The sequence below is a fragment of the Seriola dumerili genome, unplaced genomic scaffold, assembly GCF_002260705.1.
Source record: "Seriola dumerili isolate Sdu_G_001 unplaced genomic scaffold, Sdu_1.0 BDQW01000432.1, whole genome shotgun sequence".
Lineage (NCBI taxonomy): Eukaryota > Metazoa > Chordata > Actinopteri > Carangiformes > Carangidae > Seriola > Seriola dumerili.
The window spans coordinates 532,876-554,443 of NW_019174687.1; the positions used below are offsets into that span (position 1 = coordinate 532,876).

At 40.0% G+C, this 21,568-nt stretch overlaps 1 protein-coding gene across 1 annotated transcript in view; it reads right to left on the reverse strand.

Annotated features, from left to right (window-relative positions):
- The window catches only part of LOC111233866 (cadherin-12-like), a 112,703-nt gene extending 101,146 nt beyond the window's left edge, over positions 1-11,557 (reverse strand). The window contains exon 1 of the mRNA XM_022761767.1: positions 11,473-11,557. The gene's annotated coding sequence lies outside the window, so the exon portion shown is untranslated. The remainder of the gene's footprint in view (positions 1-11,472) is intronic.
- Between the last annotated feature and the right edge of the window lie 10,011 nt (positions 11,558-21,568).

Below are 21,568 nucleotides of genomic sequence, written 5' to 3' on the forward strand. Positions count from 1 at the left end.
TGCATTGTTTATGTTTTTATTTTGGGTTAGGTACTAATGAGGGGACAGACCACGATAAACGTCTATGTAAGCACGCAAAACAATTATAATTATTATTTTAATTGTGGTGAAAATCAGGACATTTTAGTGTTTTACAAATATTTGCTGGGAGTCAGGACACCCAGCTTGAAACCAGGATGTCTGGTAACTGTACCACAATAGTGTGTAATGTAGCATACATACGTGGCCTGACATCAGTCACAAGCCCTTAAGGAAGTTCATTATAAGGACATGCAGAGTTACAGACCCACAACTGACACTTTGCGACTCTTCCCACCATCAAACTATCAGATTGATAGGAAACAGAGACAAAGGACCCCTCTTCCACAAACAGACCATGCTGTTAGCATGTCCAAACGACACAGAACCAGACCAAAGGTCAAAGGGTCAGCTCCAGAGGATTAATCACTGGACACCAGACTACTGGAGAATATAGGCAAAATCTCCAGTTTGTAACAATAAGACTTTGTCTAATGATATTTGATTGTTTCTTATATAGGACAAGTAACAACAAAAGGACTGATTAACACTAAGTGTGAATCCTGGCCTGTCTGTGCCATGCATGAACACACACACCAACCTCCCTTCCTCTGTCCCTTTCTAGATAAGAGTCATAAACTACAACCCACATTCCAATCCTGGGTAGTGACCAGCAGAACACTCTTCACAGACACAGATCTAAGGAAGATTGTAAAATTAAATATCTAGCTGTTCTGTAACTCATAAGATGTTCCTATGCAATAGTATAATCGCAAACTTCTATCCCATAGAATGTTTGAAATGTAACATGTAGATTTTAAGACAATGTCCTTCCTGTGACCATACTGTCAGCATCCTTCACACAAGGTAACACACACTACATGACATCCAGAATGTCCATATTATTATTATTACAGTCAAAGAACTGCCGACAATCCACATTTATAGACTTTTAGCTTTGGGAAATGTTTATATTGTTGTTTGATCAATTAACCACTTGTATCATGATTAATTCCAGGTTTGAAGGATGTAATATGGAATCAACACTCCTATTACTCCTCTCTGCCATTATTAGTGCAAGTAGTTTTATATGTTATTTCACTTAATGTTTTGTGGTCATGGTGGAAGATGGATGTGCGAATTTATAAGTAAACTCTAGATTTAAATTATTCCAAAGTTCAGTGGAAAATTACTCTCTTCTCCAAGTGGAAACACAGGAGATTGGGGACGCCCCTGAAACATGCGCCAGTCCCCAGGGGATAAAACAGTCGTGATCATTTCACACAAAGTCACAAAAGTCGGAGAAGTGCAGAAAAACCTGAAAGGTGAGAAGAGGTCAGATGTCAGTTAAGAAAAGTCAGAGGAACCCAGATAACAAGAAGATGCGAGAAGCGAGAAACGATGCAGAAACTAGAAGCTGAGATCTTTGCTCAAAGCTCAGGGTCCTGGCTCAAAGCCCGGCTCTGTAGCCATGTAAACTCTTAGCTCTAAGCTGCTAGCCACAAACTCATGGCTCTTAGTCATTTTTGCACTTTTCGCGTCTTTTATTTTTCTTTGCCACAAGCTCCAAGTAACGTCATTTTTGTCTACATGCGCAATCTTTTATTTTTTATAAGCCAAGTCAAGACCAACTGAACCAAAACAACAGAAGTGCCTCAGAGTAATTTTGTAACTTTTAATCATCATCAAGTTTTCCTTTTTGAAGATTTTGACAACTTTAGAGTCATCTGGTCAACACCGGCCTCCTCTAAAGTTATCCAGCCAAAGTGAACAACATTAGAGTTTATTTTGCATCAATCCACAAGAGACGCAGGCAGATAACACCTCTGCACGACCGCCTACAGAGAAGCCGAGCAGAAATCAAGAGTGCCCGAGACAGAAAGTCTCCTGGCAAACTCCACCAGAGCTGAATCGCTGAGACACCGGCAGAATCCGTCATCGTGATAACGGGACACGGCCTCCAGGAGAATCCACCTAGATCCCGCATCTCCAGGGTTACCACAACAACCACAGCCACCTGGGTTCCAGCCGAGGGTCTTCAGCTACAGCGCAACTCACAGTAGGCCGGTCTTAACACCCTGCTCATGACTGGGTTGATGTCGAAATATAGCAATATTTAATCATCAAACCTAATTTGTAGATGTAGTATCATTAGCTGTATAGCCATAGTGTATAGCCATAACATATCCTCTCCCACCGTTGCCAACTCATCACACTGCTCATTTCATTATTATTTTCATCTCTATGATTATTACACCTTGCATTTACTCTGTAGATAGTAGTTTAGTTAATAAACTCTTTTATTTACACCCAGTTGTTGTCCTGTTGTATTCTTTTGACGTAGAGACTGGAGATCCATTGAATCGAGAAGTCATCGCTTCCGATATGAGATTGATAAATTTGGCAATGAAGTAATTCATTGTTGTCCTCCTAGAGGACTGGTGCCCCATTTCAACGAGAGTAAATTCTAAAATATGGCGTTAACGCTACAGTAACCAGACCCAAGTGACACTGTAGGGAAGTGAACATGCTGTACAGCTTTCTGACTCGCAAACTGATGTTAGTGGTGCATTTTCCCCAACAAATGGCTGAGGACGTTTTTACATGTTTGTATATTGGATGAGAAGGAGACTTCAGCAAGAAAGCTAATCTGGGTTGTTGTTCAAACTGTGGGTCTTGTGTAACAGAATACTGTCTTGTGCAGTGCGATCATCTGCTCTGCCTATGCCAGAATGACAACATTACTGCTTTATATCAACATAAGTTCTCTATCTATGTAGACCAACAACAGAATGGTATTCCATTGAATTAATGCAAAATTAGGGGGTGCAATCATGAAACAAAAAAAAGTTTTTTACATTTACACATAGTATTGAAGGAAGATGAAATCTTCATCAAATGTTCTCTTGGTAAGGAACATGCTGGTACGTAATAGAAAAGAGGATAGAGTAGGTGGAGTGTAAGATAAATGAGATGTGTGCTTTGAGGCTTGGAGGCAGTGTTCTTTTAGAGGAGCTGACATGCAGGCCATCTCTCTATGCCAGACTTAGTTTTTCCCTAGAGATGTCTCAGTTGTTTTCTATGGCCACAGCTGAAGCTCCAGCCAACCAGCAGAGCTGTAGGAGATAACCAGTGATTTTTGATGTGACAGATAACCAGCTGAGGCTCCTGCTGAAGTTGAATGAGAGTATTACAGTGGGCTTCCTCTAACAACATTAGTTCCTTTATGAATAACCGCTTCTGCTGCTGTGGGCAAGCACTGCTGACTTAGCAGCAACCTCACTGCTGTTCACATCTGGCTGGTCCACTGGTACATGAAGTCATCACCAGATTCTTACATTAACATTAAATGATAAACTATATGATTAAAAAGCTGTGTTACATTGTATTACAGTTACAGTCTGGGTGAGCAATACGTTCCTTTGTCTCACTATATGTGACTGTATTACTGTGTGTGTTTCATTTTTCCTGATTTCTCTAATGACAAGGTGATTGGCCTCATTCAGGTTCTGTTTACACATTAAAAAATGTAACTCATTTTAATGTTTTTGCTCAGATCTGATAAAATATGTAAATGTTGATGACTTTGGTTTGATATCTGTAAATGCGACTTTTATCTAAACACACAGATCAAATTTTCTCTAGTTACTGCACAACAAACTGGCCAGAATCCAGACAACCCTGAGGTAGCAGTAGCAGTAATCTTTAAGCCTACATTAAAACCAGGGCTCCTCTCTTTTCTTCTTTGCCTTTAATTTATTCATCACAGGCTTCTAAATATGCCTCAGAAAGCAACAGCTAAAATTGTTATTACTGCCTGCTATGCATCCATTGCAGATGGTGATTTGCCTATGTGGCCTGTGGGCGTTGTTTGGTTATGTGGTTAACTGTAGCATTGCCGACTCATTGAAGTGTATGACATCTGAAAGTGTCTTTTTGTAAAGGGAATAAAGCAAGGTGGTTAAATAATCACTTTAGATCTTTGTAGTGAAAGCAGGAAATCCATGATTGTAGTGCAGATACTTTAGTGTACTGGGTCTGTTTTTCTTGGTCTGCGCCCCTTAGTTCTAATGATGGTCCATTTCCTGTTTAAATATCACAATGTCCCAGTTCACAAAGCCTGGTCCGTAGAGAACTTGACTGGACAACCCCATCCAACACTTTTTGGATGAACTGGAACACCAACAGTGAGCCAGGCATTACCAGTCAACACAGTAATTCTACTGGACAAAAAATCCCAACAATCCCAATCCATTTAGAGGCCATCGGCTCTTCCACAAAACATACCTTTTTCAGGTCAGTCTGCTCCAGACCACTTTTATTTTACATTTCTAACCTTCTAAAAGACAAATTTATGTATTTTACTGATGTTCCCACTCTGATCCGTCCTCTCAAAGGACATCTCAGCTATAGAACAACAGTATATCTGACTTATGTCAGAATGTGAAGCAATTCACATGTATTACAGATTGTACTGTAACTTAATAAATGAGACCTGTCTCACTTGTTAACAGCCTGGACTGATTTCTATGACTCTTCTCAATACCTTGCTTCCACTCTCGTACAACCCCAAGGGAGTGCAACACTAGCTAATATTAGCTTAGTTTTTTAGGATAAACACAAGAAGCTTGTGCTGTAAAAAAACTGGACCAGACTCAGTGAATAACTCCCTAAGCCCTATGATAACTATTAATTCAGCTACACAGACTAATGAGCAGTGATAACTAACATGTCTTTGGGGTCATCAGGTGGGAACCTCCTTTCACCAGTGTTTCGTCTAGTTGGTCCCACGACACCTCCAGGAGGCTAGACAGTGATCACTGGCGTCTCAGAGTCACTCCCCTAATGCCAGCCATCACTGCTCCTCACACCACAACTATTTTCTCCTTTACCTTGCCTATGCTACCACACACAACATTATCAACTAGGACAAAACACACCAGCAGATTCAGCAAACAAACTCCCCTAACCAGTTGGAGAAAATGGCGGCCATTTTGAATGAGGGAGGTAGAGTCAGGGAGAGGTGCCTGTTTGGGCTAGCTCTCCCCCGCCGGGTTAGGCTGTGCTCTACCTCCCCCTACTCCCCCACTCTCCAACAACTCACCTAAAACAAACAAACTCGCCTAGACAGTCAGAGACACACCACAGACCAATTCAAAGCAATACAAACAAACCAACTCACCTGAACTAACCGCATGGTCTCAAAGAGGCTCACACAGGCCACACCCTCCACTTAAAAACACTTCCTCTTCCTGGATTTTCTTCCTTGCTTCTCCTAAGAGTCTGTCTATCCTAAGTGCTCCCCCTGCTGGGCCCCCAGCTACCATTACTTCTTCTAATCCAAATCCACTGACTGGATCTTGCTGCCTCATCTGACATGTCTTTTACTATTTTCCTCACACTCTGTCCACTTGCTCCTAGCTCCCTTACCAAAGAGACAACAGACCTTGCTACAAATCCTCTACATCCTACTTCTACTGGACAAATCCTAACTTTCCATCCTCGCTGCTCTGCTTCTGCCCCTAACTCTACATACCTGAGCTTTTTCCTTTCATATGCTTCTTCAACTGAAGCCTCCCATGGAACAGTCAGCTCTATGAAATATACTTTCATTCTACTCCTAGACCACAAGACTATGTCAGGCCTTAACTTTGTACTGGCTATTTCCTGGGGAACAACAAGCTTTCCTCCTAAATCTACCTGCATTTCCCAATCACAAGCATCCTCTAAGCTGCCTTGCCTCCTTGCTGTCTTACCAACTTTCTCTCCCTCTTGAACAAACTTTATTGCAACTCTCTTTGTTTTAGACCCTCCTAAATTTGCCTGCCTCCGTAGGTCTTCTATTCCTGCAGCTAAGCTTTTTAAAACCTGGTTATGTCGCCACGTGTACCGGCCTTGCGACAGACTAACCTTACAGCCTGACAAAATGTGCTTTAGAGTTGCAGTACCTGAACACAATGCACATAGCGGGTCTCCATTTACCCAGAGTTTTAGGTTCTGGGGAGTTGGCAATACATCATATGTTGCCCCTATCAAGAATCTAATGCTACTTTCCTCCATACTCCACAGCTCTTTCCAGCTAAGCTTTTTCTTATCTACACCTTCCCAATTTAACCACTGTCCCTGCTTAGCCTGAGCCACTGCCTTTGCACCCCTTAATATCTCCTCCTGTCTACGAACCTGTTCCACCACTAGCTTTCTCTTTTCCTTGGGACCTGCTCTACTCCACACCGGTTTGCCTGGGCCAAGCCCCAAGCCTCCCCGGCCTATTTGGACATTACCCACAATCTCTGTATGCCTGAGCGTTGCTTCTGCCTCCTGCACTGCCATTCTTGGATTCCACTTTCTCCCCTTGATTGGGTTTGGAACCACCTTACTGACTACCACATCTTTACTCCCAGATAACAGGAGCTCTGTCCTAACCTTAGTACATTTAAACTCCTCCACTAGACTAGTTACTGGGAGCTGAAGTATGCCTTTCCCATACAGTGCCACCGTACTTAAGCATCTAGGAACGCCTAGCCACTTCCTAATGTAAAAGCTAACTAATCTTTCCATTTTTTCTGCAGCAGATAATGGAATCTCATAAACAGACATTGGCCACATCAGTCTGGGAAATAATCCGAACTGCAAACACCACAACTTCAATTTTCCTGGAAGCCCTGATTTATCTATTCTATCCAGTCCCTCGGCAACATCTTTCCTAAACTGCACTATCTGTTCTCCGTCCTTCAAGTCTGCCTTGTACCACCTACCTAGACTCTTTACTGATTTTTCCCTAATTATTGGAATTTCCTCTTCATCTATTACAAACTTCCTATCACTTAGCTTCCCTCTACTTAATGAGATACTTCTAGACTTACTAGGCTTAATTTTCATACTAGCCCACTTTAAGTTTTTATTAAGTCTCTCAAGTACTCTTTTCATACATGGCACCGTTGTAGTTATCAACGTCATGTCATCCATGTAGGCCCTAATTGGTGTAAGGCGCATCCCATCCTGCCGCCTCTCTCTTAGAATGAAAAACATGACAACAACACAGACTCCAACACAAACTTCACATACAGACTCCATGTAAGAACAAAAAGCAACTGTCTATGAAGCTCCTCTGGCCAAACGGGAATGGGAAAACTAGGGCCAACATTAGCTGATAACGATATTACACTATTTAAAAAAACCATAACACTAGTCAAACCTCCACACTTTTATCACTGTCCCAGAGAGAGTCTAATCGATAGTAACTAATATTGGTTACCTCATCTATCAACATGATGCCAATCAATCACGTTCACTCTTGAGTGTGTCATAGTTTTGGCCAACGGCCAGGATACTCGCTCACGGCTTCCTACAGAGTGTGAGCAAAAGGATACTGACCTGTAGTTCAGTTAACAACCACACATAGGTGTTGTGACTGTTACTCTTAGAACCTTTGACAATTTGGCTAGGTAACATTGTTCCAAAAAACTCACCATGAACAGCTCAAATTTCGAGCTGTTCATGGTGGGTTTTTTTCCAGGACAAAGCTGTGTTTTACCTTCAAACAGAAAATCTATCATATAGTCCGCAACACTATCTACACTGGAGGACGGAGATATCGTACATGCCCATGCTGCTGCCACCACCTTTAACCACTAGATGCCATCCAGTGACATCCAGTGCATTACTTCAAACCTCAAGGTCTCTCACTGACTTTTTTCAAAGCTTTCAATAATTTTTTGAGCCAACACAAATGTCCTAAAAGTTATGATGAATGAAATGATAACGATTGAGCTCATATGTCAACAGATCTCCGTGGCATCTGAGAAAACTTCATTTTTTGGAGTAGATTGAGTGATATGGTTGAAAGCTGTATAAAAAGTCGATGGGCCTGAAGTGGGATTTATTTTGTATGTGTTTTTTATTTTGTGAAATGTTTGATCAAAAGAGCGGTGCAGACAGAGGTCCTGTAGCCTTTGACTCCATTTGTTTTGTTTGAAAGGGAAATACTCACATGGATGAGATGTTTACAGAACAAAGGTCGCTTATATTTAATTACAAGGGAGAGATAGACTTTTTTTTAAAACTTTATTCATTATTATGTATTGTATTATTTGGTTGCTGTATTTCATTTTCAAAAAGGCAGCAATAAATGACATTATTGATTTAATTACAGATTTAATACATCAGTAATCTCGTTAAATAAATTAATGCATGATAATCGTGAAACTGTGATTACTCCTCAGACTATAATTGTACCATCAAAATCTATAATCATTGCATCCCTAGTGGACAGTGTCCTTTTTTATGCTGCAGTCTGCTGGGGCAGCAGCATGTCAGACACAAACACAAAGAGACTGGACAAGCTGGTCAAAAACCTGGGTCTGAGCTTGGCAGGAGTCTGTACTCACTCAGGACTGTTGTGGAGGGACGCATGCAATGTAAAACGGAGGCCATCTTGGACAATACCAACCATCCTCTCCACAACATTCCATCAGGCTATACAACAACTCAGCCAAAGGAAGTGGATCATGAACTGGACTCATTTAATGATTCTTTATTGTTTATTATTATCATTATTATTATTATTATTATTATCATTATTATTATTACTAATGAGCTGTTGGGCACCTGAATTTACTTTAGGGCAGGTGTTTTCAAAGTGCGGGAAAGTGAGCCTCCCCTCATAGAACTCCCTCCCTGACCCTCAGGGGCATGTGGATGAGTGGATGTGCATTGTGTGCCCAAGTATGTAGGAACATATTACTCTCTCTATAATGGTCCTGAACATAACAGTGAAATACTGCAACACCGACTTCAGACCTCATTTTAAGACCAACAGGCCCATGTGCGTTTAAATGAGCGCAAGTGTATTAGATATTTAAACAACGTGGGTCCTGAATGGGAAAATGACAACTGAGTCAGTTGGAAACTAGCAAAGACACTTGTGTTGTGCCTTTTGCCGCTTTGCGCCAGGTGTACAATAGAGCCCTGTGTCTTTGATGCCCATTGGTGGTTGATGTGGGTATGCACTGTAGAAAGGAATAAACGTAGATCGCACTCCCTCTTTTTTCTGCTCACCCACGACTCTGTCTCCTCTCTCACTGTAGCTACTAAAATTTGATCCATTTTGCGTCATGCATAGCTGAGTTAAGCTAATTAGATGTTTACAGTTATTTTTTCTCACACTGTGCCTCCCCTGAAGTTCTCTGGTGCCCCCCCAGGGAGGCACACCTCACACTTTGACAACTGCTGCTTTAGGGGATAAATAAACTATCTATCTATCTATCTATCTATCTATCTATCTATCTATCTATCTATCTATCTATCTATCTATCTATCTATCTATCTATAAATTTGACTCACATTTGAACAAAGTACAAATATTAAAATATGAAGAAAGTACAAATAATTCCATAAATCAGCATGATTGTCCATCACAGTGCAGTTACAGATCTAGATCCAGACGATGATTAAAAACAAAGCACTCTTAACATTACTGGATTATGCAGCCTTGAAGGTATGGTCCCTCTGAGTTCTTTTTAGTTTTCCACTTGTTTATGTATGCTATGCAGTGTTTCTCCTATATTCACTCAGCAGTGGCACACCGCCACTGCTTGGTTATGAGTGCCACGGCTAAAATTTCACATTATCTTTAACATCAACATTAGTAGCCTGTTGATCATTAATAACAACAGGCTACTAATGATTTTCACTTGCACACTGTGTGAGCACGACAAATGGCAGTCCCAGTTTTACTCCAGCTGGAATCAGTGTATCTAAATCTATTCTTTATTGCTTCATTGCCTTCTAACTTTAAATGAATGATTTACGGTGTGGTTATGGCTGTTCTGTGTGACTGATGACTGTATATCATTATGATTGCTGCCTGAACAACATAACTCACTTAAATTACATCTGCATTGAACAAAATAAACTACTCTGTTTGTGATACAAGTTACTTCCCTCTCGATCCAAACATAGACGCTTGTCTTTGTATGTGACACAGTTTCCTCTCGTAACAGAATGACAGTGAATAAAGTTGAGACAAAGGATTTCCCTTGAAAAGAAGAAAGAGGAGTAAGAGGAGTTTATTAATATCTGACTTCAGCAAGTGTTTGTTTTTTCGCTTTGAATGTGAAGTGTGAAGTGAGTGGAGTGGAAAGCTGTCTAGCTGGTGAACACAGTGGAACATTTAGCAGCTAAAGAGGTAACTCCTCAGGAGTCCATGGACACAGAGCTGATATCACTGTAAACTTCACCAAGTGGACACAAACACAACGAGAAATGAAAGCTAATGTTTCTGTTTTTTCTGCTGGATGTGTCGCAACTTCATGAGGTGATGTTGTGTTTACAGCTTTTTGCAATCAATCAATGAAGGAAGGAGCAGAACAGTGCACAGAGAAACATATCTGAATCAGCTGTAAAAAAATAAATAAATAAATGAATAAATAGATGAACAAAAATCTGATAATTTTAACTGCTGCATCTTTGCTTGTTTTCAGTTGTTCATTGTGACTTTCCCACAGTATCATGGATTTTTTTGCTCCTAAATAGAGCTGTAGATTGTGTTCCTAGTTAAAACAACCAGTTCACACATTGGTTGATTTCTTCAATCACTACCTCACTGATTTACATCCATAAAGACAAACTCCACTCTACTACATCACAGCCAATAATTTCCTATGTAAACAGTGCACAGGGAAATTAATCTGTGTGATTCTCTTTTCAGAATCACTGTGAATGTTGTATTGTAACACTCATGCTGTTTCTGAAAATAGAATCACATTTCTCATGTGGCAGAGTTTGATGAAACCATCATTAAAAAAAGAAAACAGTTACTTTGTTAATCACTGGGAAATAAAAAATAGCAGATATGTAAATGGCCTATTGTATGAGCTGTAATTTCCTTCAAGCTCTCTATCAGTGTTTGAGGCTCAGTTTCACAGTCCAGTTGTAAAAGCATGAAAATAGTAACCTCAAGAATATTTGAGGTTTTAAGGTGAGAATATAACAAAATGTGTAAATGTATCTTTAAAGCAACACCATTGCACAAGTGCTATACTTCCTTTAATTTTTAATTTCTTTGAGCTTCACCTTTGTGTTCACAGACCAACCTGCTACACTAGATTCTAACTTCACATTGCCAAATCAGAAACTGATCAGAGGGCGTAAACCACAGGCATGTGCTTCCACACAAAGTGAACAGGCTCTCCTGTTTAGGAATGCGCAACATGTCCTGATTGCAGCTCCTCTACTGTAGCTGTCACTTCTTTAATTGATTTAAGAGAACTACAGGCTTCCCAACCCCCGTGCAGCTTACTGTCCCATCTCTCTCATTAAATACTTAAGGAATAACCTTGATACTTGGGAATACATGAACTAAACCATTATCAAGAGGCAGAGAAGCATCTCAGTGCCCTTTTGTACATGTTCTCATCAATAAGCAGTGCTAGGAGCGAAAAGCAGAGCAGTTACCTCACAAAAGCCTCAGTGTCCCTCCGAGCTGCTGCTGAGTAGATTAAGTCCAAATATTTCACATAACAATCTCTGTGGTGATTTCTCTCTCTCTCTGTTAGTTCACCCTGTTCAACTCAAACCACGCTGTGTGCCTTCTTCTCTCGCTTCCTTTCTCTTATCTTCTCCGTGTATCCTCTCAGCTCTGTCTCTCTTTTTCCCTCTAAGTCCCTCCCTCTGTCAGCCTCTTTCGCTCTCTTATATGACCCCCCGCCCTCTCTCTCTCTCTATCCAGTCCTCACCAATTCTGTCCCTGTAATCCACTCTCAAGGTTTTTCTCTCACAATCAAATTTACTTTATTAGAAAAATTGTAATTGAGTACTGTACTGTGTTGCCAAAGCAGGTTGTACAGTGACTGAAATGTATAAGAATTCTGAATTTTCAACAAAAAATTCCATGAAAAGATGTTTATAAGCTTAACAGCTCATTTGCAACAGCTATTACTTTTTGAAACGTAATACAAATGAATGAGAATGTGTTGTTCATTTACATATCTTACTGCACAACATCAGCTTGTAGTGAATACAGCGTTATTAAACTTTTAATGCTTATGTTTAGTTATTTACATTTAACTAAAACCACAATCTCTCCACATGAAGGAATGAGAACAGAGAAGGAGGGAACCAAGTGTAACCCTGTTAAAATATATTGCAGTGTATTCAAGAGAATATAAGTTCAATAAATAAGTTCATAGCTTAATAAATAGTAATTAAGTTAAAAGCTTAGAATTCATTGACCAGCAATGAAGTTATAGTTTTGTCAGTGTGGGAGGGTTGCATGTTGAGTAATGTCATCAAGGTGTACATGTCATTGACATGGTAGTTATTTGTTGTATAAGAATTTATATTGAAATGTGTTCATATCTACAATAATATGTGGAAGGAAGATAGTGAATTTACTATATTTTTGTAACTTTTGTAAATGAGTGAATCACATTCAGGGTCAAAGGACAGGAAGTGAGACGGGGGGAGGACGTTGACGGGAGAGAGAGTGGCAAGATGTAGGAAGACAGACTTGGAGCCCGCTGATGCGGGTGAAATGTGTTTGATTCTAAAGTTGATCATCATTTGGTGAAAGTGTTCGACAAGGACTCTTTAAGAAATGTAAATGGTGATAGAGTTAGTCAGTTGGGTGGACTACTCAACAGAAGACAAAGTTTAGTTAAATTATCTGCTAAGACAGTGGCTAGTGCTTGTTCATGGACTTTGCTAGGATGCTAGCGATCAGCGAACTCCACTAGTAAAGCCTGTGTGAATCTGTGAACTACACGTAGATGACAGAGACCCCGACGGAGCCGGATAGTGCTGCCGACCAGAGGACTTTTCCAACATCGTCTGCCCTGGTGTGAATCCTCGTCTCTTTTCTCTCATTCCTGCCGCCTTGGACTGCGCGTGCGGACCGTCATATTGTATAGGTACCAATGTTTGTTTGCCTGCGGGCGAAGGAGCCATTCTCTTTTGGGCTGCAGCGTACACGAGCATCTTTCTGGCCAGCAACTTTAAAACTGGGTATTTTGGTTTATTTTTTTAATTGCCGGCTATAGGTTTACTTGCTTGGGCTCATAGGTTAGCATTGTGGGTATTGATATTTTGTTGAATTGAATACATTATGTAAAAGGTATTCTGAGAACTGAAAAGACATTTGGAAAAGAAAGGTTTAAATGGAATTTTCTATTTTTTTACTTTTCTAAGTAAATGCTCATACTATGTTATAAACACGTGTGTTTACTGACTATTTTGACATTCTGGACATATGGATGGTAACTTTAAAGTTTGATAGTTCTAAGAACATTAATACTGTCTTGTGAGAGTTAAAGTGTTTCTTAAGAGTGAAAGTCATTTCAGAGGCATTGCATTACATGATAATTGCAAAGTAAGGTGTAATGGTTATTAGTTTATTAGAGATTTAAAGTGAAAAGCATTACATTTTGAAATTACATGCGCATAAGGTAAGTTAAAGTAAGCTTATTAGTATCACAGTTACCTATTCTGGATATAGAAAAGAACTCAGGTTAGCCACCTCTCATTATAGCCCATGCTAGAGAGGCGCTACACAAGGAACCAGAGAACCAAAGAACCAGAGAATCAAAGAATCAGAGAACCAATGAACCAGAGAACCAAAGAACCAGGGAACCAAGTGTTGTGGTGCTACAGAGACGCCCCGGACTACAAATCATATTCTCCAGACGTAAAGAACATGTTTGGTTGGAACAAGACTGACAACAATCACATCATCCTCCTTTTTCAGTAAAAATGAAAAATACAAAAACAACTGTTCCAACTGAAATTGTCACTCATATTGCAATATCTGCCAAAATAATCGCAATATAATTTCTTTTGCATATCATGCTTCCCTACTTTAGCTGAAACAACAAAATGAGTGTTGATATCAGATTGTATTTAGATGTAACTGATGTCAGCAGTGTTAGCTTACAGTCATTTTGTTACAGATCTGTTGACACTTGTGCAGTTCCTTTGACCAAATATCGTAGCTGTCAGAATAATAATAACAATAATAATAATAATAATAATAATATCTCTTACTTGGAATTACAACTCGGAGAATGATGTGTGAACTTGTTACAATCTGTGTGATAGAACTCAAGACATGAGGAAAGGTGAGAGGATACAGTTCACTATACTGACTGGTCAGTAAGACCGAGATAGCTCATACTCCAAAGTGAAAAAGGGCACCTTTCAATAAGCCAGGTGGTCAGACTGAATGTGAAGCAGGTGAAAACACAGGTGAACACTAATCCCCCCTGAGGGGCTCCATTTAAGTCACGAACCCAATTTCCAAGTTGAAAAAACAAGCCAAAAATGAACCCAAAGTCACTTTTTACATCATCTGCATCTGTGTGAATGTGTTTCCCTATGTGCCTGCGATCTGTGTGCAGTAACCTGTTATCTAGACCTGCCTGCTTCTCCATCCATCTGCCTGTAAGCCTGGTCCTCTTCATTTTACCTATTAAAGTTGCTTCACTGCAGGTACCTGTCTGTGTGTCTAACAGCTGCAGCATGAACCTTATGCTAAAACCAGAGACTAATTTTTATACTACTGGTGATTTTATCATTTAATACAACATTTAATCAGTTAGCTTTAGAAGAAGTTTATTAAGTTAGTTATTTAACTTTGGTCAGAGCTGCTGCTCCCAACAGAGAAACAACAGTGATACTGAAGAAAAGACAAAAGAACATGACTGAATTATATTCAATGTCAGAGAGGAGTAAAAAATAAAGGAATGCATAGATGAGATTTATTCTTAATTTAATGTATTCTCTGTCTTGCTGTGTTGCTGTTTCTTTTTCAGCTCAGCCTGTTGTTGAAAATGTCACAAACTTCTATTTCTCTCTTTCTCTGGCAGAGCCTCACTCTATGCCTCTTCCTCTCTTTTCATTTTATCTTATTCCCATGTTCCCTCCCTCTCCACTACTTCCCCCTACACCCCCTGCCCGCCCATCCCTCCTCATAAAGATAGTTCAGAGTTGTTGAAGGTTTCAGGCAAACAGTCTGTTTCTCTGCTGGCTGTTTTCTCTGCATTGTAGCTGTTATCTGACTGCATCTCCCTTGAGGTTCTCAAGCAGGCCTCTCTCCCAGCACTTAATCACACGTACACATACACACACACACACACACACAGAGAGAGAGAGAGAGAGTCTTACAAGTATGCCTGTTATGACAGCCAACAGTGACTCCTGCATGAATATGAGCACAAGCACAGGATGACTTTGGTGGTGTATGAAAAAAAGAAAGAAAAAAAGATGTCACGTATGCACACACACACACACACACACACACACACACACACACACACACACACGCACACACACACAAGCCAACCCAAACATTAGTTATGTGTGACATACATGCAGGCTTGCACACACTGAAATACAATTCTGACGTGACCTGCATTCACAGCCAAACATGCAGCAGGTGAACAGACAAACACACACACACACACACACACACACAAACAAAACACACACAAAGGCTAAATTCTGGATTAGCATCCCCCTCCCTCCCCCATCTTAAAGCTTGACGCTGTAGGGGTCTCTGGTACTGCAAAGACCCTCATCTGTCCTCCATCTTAACCAATTACACACTTAACATGTGACAAGACACTGTGTGTGTGTGTGTGTGTGTGTGTATGTGTGTGTGTGTGTGTGTGTTCGTTCATGCGTCAGCCTGCCAGTCACTGCTATACATCTTTATAAATGTGTTTGTTGGGGCCAATCACATGCAGCCTCATTACTTGACAGAATGCAGCTTGCACTCCTTGGCTGAGCAGTTTGACAGATGATCAGAGATGTTCTGTATATGTCTTTAATCTAAGCGCTAATCAGAAAAGATGCAGCTCTTAAATTTTTGATGGAGCCTTGATGGATGAATGTCCCTCTCTGCTGCCTGACCTAAATACAAACACTCCAACCTCCCTCTTGTATTGCTCCTGCCATTTCTCTGTCTGATGTTCTTTCCTCTCTCCTTTTATCTCACTGATGGATTGTTGGGGTGTCCCTGCCTCTGTTTCTTTCACTTGTCTCTCTTATCTCACTCAGTGCCTTTTTCAAAGCTGAGGAAAAGTCAAAGAGAGGTGAGAAGGACAAATACACATTTTAAGTAGAAATACTGATCTTAACAGTCATCAAGATCGCAAGAATTCATTCTATATCTATCTCTCCAATTAATGTGTATGTAGTGCTGACCAATAAGTCACACACACACACACATTTTCATCATCATCGTGATATGAACATGTGCATTAAACACATCGCAAATGACTGACTGAAATGAGTTAGAAAAATCCTATTTTATTTACATGCGCCCTGCGTTCACACAGGGTAGTCAAGGCGCAGTGCCTCTGCCAAATAAAAAGGAAAAAAACTACTGTGTTTTGGTGTCCTTTCTCCTCACACGAACACACACAGTGGACAGCACAGAGGTGGTGGTGCTGACCAGTGAGAAGTGAACTTTTTACCCAAGCTGACAACAACTACGGTCATAACGTAGCACTGTAAGTGTTACCTTTGCGAGTGAAAAGGCAATCAGTGTCTTTCATCAATCCACCTGTTCAACAAGCTTTAAACACATAGAAAAACCATATTTATATATTATATCCCGTCCACCACGGTTTGTTTATATGCAAGCGCAGCATGCTAATGTTAAGCAAATAGTGAATTGTAATGAACAAGCTAAAAGGAAAACTGTGTGTGTGTAGACTGCAGCTTCATTTGACACAAACCTTTGTAAACTTATACGACAGACCCCACCCCCTGCAGCAGAGGGAGGAGGAGATGACCGATAGCTGATGTCAAGTTGTCATGAACAAGTTCATCTGTTGATCAAAGACACACCGAGCAAGAGAGAGAGAGCAAGAGAGAGAGAAGCCATCGCGAACCGCGAGGACCTGAACTACCTGAGGAATAAGAGCTGGCTCTGCCCTTTCCAGTAGATTGCATCCGTGTTCAGGGACCAGTCCAGTTTACTGTCCAGGTGCACACCTAGGTATTTATAAGTGTGCACCGTCTCAATGTCCTTCCCTCGAATGTTGACTGGCTGAAGGGTGGGCCTAGACCTCCGAAAGTCGATGTCCATCTCCTTGGTCTGGAGGTGTTCAGAAGGAGGCAGTTCTTGTCACTCCATTCACTGAAGGCCATCATCAGATCCCTGTACTCCTCTTCTTGCCCGTTCCTTATATGCGCCACAATAGCTGTGTCATCCGAGTATTTCTGGATGTGGCAGGACTCAGAGTTGTATTTAAAGTTCGCCGTATACAGGGTGAACAGGAACGGAGCCAGAACAGTCCCCTGTGGAGCCCCAGTGCTGCTCATCACTGTAACCTCAGTTACCCAGCTTGACGTACTGTGGGCATATTGTCAGGTAATCCACAATCCAGGACGTGAAGCAGGGATCCACCATCTTCTATATCTATAATGGAAGTCCTGACGAACTGGCAGATTTCTTCACTCTGTTGAATAGTTTTGACAGTAACCTACAATTTACATCAGACTATAGCACGGAAAAAGTGAGTTTCCTAGACGTGGGTTATGAAAAACAACTGCTCCCTCATAACAACACTTTACAGAAAGGACACTGACAAAAATACCTTGTTGCTGGCTTCAAGTTTTCACCCTACTTCCCAGTCAGTTTTAGGAAATGCCATTACACAGAAGATGGAAAAGGCTGTGGACACAAAAAACAGGTTTGCACAGCGAGGATACCCATCACTGAATTAACCAGGCATGTGAATTGGCCCTTAAAAAAACGTGCTCTGATCTACCCTGAAAGAGTGCTAATTAACAGAAGAAATTCTCAATCCAATTTATCACCCAATATTCTGCTCACTCAGTTGCTATGATATCTTCTTTCAAGAAACATTGACATATCAATAATTCTGACCCCGAACTTTCTTCCATCTTCAAAGATTCACCCCTATTTGTAAATAAGAAGGGGTAACACATAAAGGATCATCTGGTCCGTGCCAATTTCGACCCCTTGGCCGCTGTAGTTAGGACTAAACCTATTTGGTACGCACTCTACCAGGTGAGCCTCCATGGCACCTAGCTGTACACTTTAATGACGTCCAACATGACATCTCCACACTATGTTTCTGAGGCATTGAACATGTCACTTTACTACCCACGGGGGGTAACTATGACAGACTCCTCAAACATTCTGGATCTTTACTCTTCAAACATTGGTTCCTAAGGGACTTGATCTTCTCTTTAATATGTTTCTATAATTCCTCACATGGTATGTTTTGTAAATATCTTTTGTAATTAAGTGTCTTTGTATTTCTCAATAGGCCCCTTTCCTAATATATATTTGAGGGAGTCCCTATCTAGCTCTATGTAGAGGCATGAATGTGCACACACACTTCCTGGCTCCTTTTTCTATACAACCAGATCTTTTATGATGCCTCGGATGTATGTATATGATCATTTTGGTTTGTTTTGTCTTGAAACTTAAGTATTATCATTATTATTATAATTATTATTATTGCGCGAACCTCTGGACAAGATATTTCTGTTTCTAGATAACTAGGATGCATGTACGATGGACACTTTTGCATGGATATTTATGTCGGATGTTTTCATATACTCACTTTTTGAATTTATCTTCCACTTCATGTGGGAGGAGACGATTGGCTGCCAACTCAGCTACTCTTATTTAAGATGGCTCCATTATGTCGAAGAACCATTTGCCTGATGAAGGTCTAAGACCAAAACATCACGATTAAATTGTTTGCTGTTAGTCAGACAGTGTGCAGGATTTCTTTTTTTGCCAAAAGGGAAAGGATAAAATATGTTATATGATGATAATAATAATATATGATAAAACTACTAAATCAAAGAGCATCTTTAGGCTGCCAGTGTCACGCCTCAGTCTGTTAGTTAAGTTCATATCATTTTCATTTCATTTATTTATTTATTTGAAAAGGACAGTGCACATTAATTAACCTTTCTGTAAATGTGCCAGTGTAAGCCAACAGGTTAATTTTCAACTGCAGTCCTCTGGCAGGACTACTTTTGTTTCTCCTATTGTTTTTTTTCTCATATTTCCTGTTTTATTTTGAAACTCACCTCTTGTCTCATTTAAGGTATTTCACTTCCTGTCCTTGTGTGTTTCCTACCTGCCAGTTCGTCTTGTTCCCTTGTGACAGCGTACCAGCAATTCTTGTATTTCCCTAGTGAATTCTTATTGTTTTTTGACCAGTTCCTGGCTTTGACACTGCTTTTGACTGCCAATTTTGTAACTTTGCCTTCAATGATTGACCTCCTGTGTACCAACTGATTACTTCGATTAAAGAACTGTTACTGCTTTACCCCAGATTACAAGTCTGCATTTTTGTCCCTGCTTGTATCATCCAAGTGAATCAGTTCCCTGGTGAGAACAGCACTGAAATCAATTATAAATAATATCAAAAAGTTGAATAGGTCCGATAATCTACAAAAAAAAACAAACGTTTTGATAGTTGAACAGTTGTATCACAAAAACTGTAAGAGTAGTTAGATGCCAAAAAGCATACAGAAGGCTTAAGGCTATCTAAGTTCTATGTGGTTTTGGTTTTTCTAGAGCCAGAAATGCGGAAATAGGAGCGAGTTACAAAAAAGAGTCTGTTCTGGTTTTCTCCTGAAGTCCGCTCCTGAATTTGTATTGAGGTCTATGAGAGAGTTGGAGGGTGCTTGCATCACTTGGAGGATCACATTTCAAATTCTGTTAGTCTCTGTGCTAAGGTAGACACATTGTATGAAACATGACAAATTTGTCTACTAATGAGGAAGAAATTACATGTGAAGACCAAAATATGTGGCCGTAAGGATTAGTTAAACATATTTATTTTCAGACAAATTTTAGAGTTTCTCCCACTCTAGTGATGATGTCATCCACACTGGCCTCGAACATTCTGTGCAATACACACCCATTATAAACTTAAAAATGATCAGAAAAAAGCTTAAAACTAAAACTGTTGTAATAAAAACTGTTGATGATATCAAAAAGTTGAATACAAGCTTATTAGCTGAAAGGCTTGTCTACAGTCTAAAGGTTGAATAAAGTCTGTAGCTAAAAGTATGCTGAAGTAGTTAAAGTTTAAAGAGGCTGAACTTTTCAAGGAGTTGAACATGGTATTCATTTGAAAGGCAAAAAATTGCAGAAAAAGCTTAATATTTAAAAAAAAAATTTAAATAGTAGAAAAAGGTTGTATACATCCGATAATCTACAGAACAAGCTGAACACTTTGAAAGTTGAATGGTTTCTGTAAGAAAAAGTTAAATAATAATATTAAAGATTTGAATAACAATAGTGTGAATGCTGACTCGGCATTCACACTAATAAGTATGCAGAATAATAATATATGCCTTCAATGCTATTGCATTGCAGGCACATAATAACATTGGAGTTATCTGGGAATAGTTAAATATTCATAGAACTATTTAGCTGAGGATCAATTTAGTCCGTGTTGTATCTCACATAAATTGTACATTTTTCCCACTGATTTTCAAAAGATGTCATTTTTTCCATGATGAAAATGTCTTTGTATTTTCTAACCACTGTTCTTGGTTTGGAGCGTTTACATTCAGACAGTTTCTGGAAATGGCTTTTTTGCTTGCTGCAAGTAAAACTTTGGTCAGCTAGAGATCTTTTCTCATCACAGAACCTGTAATATTCCCAAGACACATCACCAAGCAAGTGTTTGGAATTTCATATCCCAGGATATTTTTAACAACTGCATTGACATTTTCCCAATATAGCCTTATCTTTGTGAGGCTCCAGAATATGTGTGAATGATCACTCTCCATGTTCCTACACAGCCTCCAACAGTTTTGTCTGCTTTTATTTTGGGTATAATGAAAAAACGTGTTAAGTTCTTTCAGCAGAAGTCCCTCCATACTGGACAACTCAAGTTGTGTCTCACAGATATCATACCATTCTTCCTCTGTTATTTGAATCTTTAACTCTGCTTCCCATTTTAATTTTATATAGAGGGTTGATTCCTCCATGCCCCCCCCCCAATGCTTGGTAGAGAGGAGAGATGACCCGAGACCCCTTCTGTTTGTATGCATCCACTATCAATCTGATGAACTTATTTGAAGTTGCATCTGTTTTCAACCTTATGTCTTTACTGAAGTAGTCTCTTAGCTGCATTAATCTAAAGAGATCTTTGTTCAGGATCATATTTTGCCTTTAAATCTTGGAAGCTCATATATTCCCCATTTTCTGAGATTGTGCACATTGCCATCATGCCTTTTTGTGTCCATTCTTTGAATATTGGGTCATACATCCTTGGTTTGAAGTTTGAGTCATATGCAAACAACCTCAGTATGGGAACATCCCTCTTTAGTTTGTATTTTTTCCACAATAACATTCCATATGTGTAAATGTTACTACTGGATCCATAGCATGTCTCAAAACCCCTGCCAAGTATTTGTGCCCCACCAAAATTTGGATCTGGTAACCCTAAATCTCCCTTTCCATTTCTTTCCATTGAGACTCATAGTCCGGTCTGTGCCAACAGACCAGGGGTCTGAGTTGGGCTGCATAAAAATATTCCTTAAG